Genomic DNA, 2,292 nt, shown 5'->3' on the forward strand with positions numbered 1-2,292 from the left:
CCAAGACCAAGGTATTTTTTCTGATATTTTCTTTTGTAAAACTTTTCTTTCTTTTGCTAAATTTTTTAAAAATCCTTGTTCTGCAATATAATTTAAACAACCAAGAAATCGTTGTATTTGTTTTCTATTTTCAAGTTTATTAGGAAGCATATTTAATTTTTCTCGTATATTGTCTGTTAACGATAATTGACCATTTTCTCCAATTTTTAAACCGAGATATTCAACTGTAGTTTGAAAAAGTTTTGATTTCTTTTTTGATAAAACTAAACCCTTTTCTTTAATTCTTTGTAAAACCTTGATGACTGCATCAATGTGTGTTTGTTCGTTTCCTTTTGTAAAAACAATTATATCATCAATATATGCAAGACAAATATGATCTAAACCATTTAAGGTTTCATCCATGAATCGCTGATATATTGCAGGTGCCTGTTTTAAACCGAATGGAAGAACATTCCATTCATAATGCTTCTGAGGAGGACATGAAAAAGCGGTTAGTGGTTTCGTATTTTCATGTAAGCGTAATTGCCAATATCCGGATTTTGCATCAAATGTACTAAAATGTGTATTTCCTTTTAGTTTTTCTAAAATATATTCTTTTCGTGGTAATTTATATGAGTCTCCTATAGTAGCATCATTCATTTTTTTATAATTGATTACCATTCTTCGTTTGCCTCGTTTTATTTCATTATTATTTTCTACATAAAATGCAGGTGCTGAATGAGGACTCTTGCTAGGTCGAATGATTCCTTTTTCTAATAGTTCAATGCATTCCTGTTTGAATTCAGAAACATCTTTTATGCTGTATGAAATTTTATTTGGAACATTAACTTCATCATTAGGGTTTTTTAATAATATTATTATTTCTTGATTATTTTTATTTTTTAAATGATCTAGCGGGTTTTCGCTACATACTTCTTCGAGTTGTTTTTCAGCAATTTCTTTAGCAAATGTTAGTAATATGCGTAATTGAAAGCCAACCTCTTGTTTGATTATTTTAATAAGATCATAATGTTTGATAATTGCAGTTTTTATAATACCTTGTGTTGGATGATTGAGACTTATATCGTCATTTGTTTGTATAAATGGTTGATATAATTTAAGGAAATTATTTCCTATTACTAAATCTATTCCTGAATCATGTTGATATATAGTTGGAGTTTTAAATGGTGCTTTTTCAATTACTATATCTATATCTCTTCCTACGAACCAAATTTTGTGAATTGATTTATCAGCAATTGTTATTTTTAATGGTTTTTCTAATTTTTCCCAATTTTTTAATATCTTTTTTCTTCCAAAACATAAAGTAGCTCCTGTATCTATATATGAAACTAATTCTTTATCTTGTATTTTGGTTGTAATAAAGGTACTATTTGGGTTAATATTTGTTTTTCTTTTACTCATTTTAGGATTAGTTTATAAATTTCTTTTAAATGTTTTGTGGATTTTTCTAAATCTTTCCATAATTTTTTAAGTAGATCAACTTTATATTTATTATCGTAACTACTCATAATTTTTATTTTACCATGTGAAAGGTCGTTTAATAGTAAGTGGTTTTTCTTTAAGTAGCTGTTTTTCATTAAGTGGTTCTTTTTTAATAGTTTTTATTTTTAAATATTTTTCAAGTAGATTTTTCTGTTGATTTAAATTGTGTAATAATTCAGGAATTTGTTTTAATACAATTAAACTTTCTACTTCTATAATATTATTTAATTTTTGATTAATTATGTTTAATTTTTCTCCTACTGATTTATCTTCTTCAGGATTAAGACCGATGTTATATATTGTTCCCTGTGGTAAATTTTGTGGTATTTCTATAATCATTTCTTTATCTGGTATACATGGTTTTGTATTTTGATATGATCCTTCAAGTGTTTTAAAATATTTTAGGGAATTACTAGATGATTCTGTCATATTCTTAAACTTAATGATCTAATCATTTCTTTAATATCTTCTAACTTTTTCATCGTTATTTTCATTAGATGTTGAAGGCTGACATTCTGAAATAGAAGATCTACCTATTATAGTTGAAAATGGAGGTTCTATAATTGGACTTCTTTTTATTAACGGAGTAGTTATTATTGGTTGAAAATTAGTTTCATTGAATATTCTATGATTAGTCATATTTGGTGATTCAAGGGATAATAAAGGGGTAAATAATTTATCTATATAAATTCTATCTTCTGTTTTAAATGTAATACTATGATGAGAATTTGTTAATGCATAATTTATTTGATATGTAATAGTAAATGGATGATTACCTTTTATCATAAAATTTTGTCTTAATAATTTATA

General features: G+C 25.6%; 1 long non-coding RNA gene across 1 annotated transcript; it reads left to right on the plus strand.

Moving 5' to 3' along the window:
- The first annotated feature begins 246 nt into the window (after positions 1 to 246).
- On the plus strand, positions 247 to 886 carry LOC145156418 (uncharacterized). The gene is made up of 2 exons (XR_013736684.1): positions 247 to 512; positions 711 to 886. It is a non-coding gene; the product is annotated as an uncharacterized LOC145156418 (long non-coding RNA).
- Positions 887 to 2,292: the final 1,406 nt, after the last annotated feature.

This window comes from Lactuca virosa, chromosome 2, assembly GCF_052849685.1.
Source record: "Lactuca virosa cultivar CGN04683 chromosome 2, Lactuca_virosa_CGN04683_v6, whole genome shotgun sequence".
Classification (NCBI taxonomy): Eukaryota; Viridiplantae; Streptophyta; class Magnoliopsida; order Asterales; family Asteraceae; genus Lactuca; species Lactuca virosa.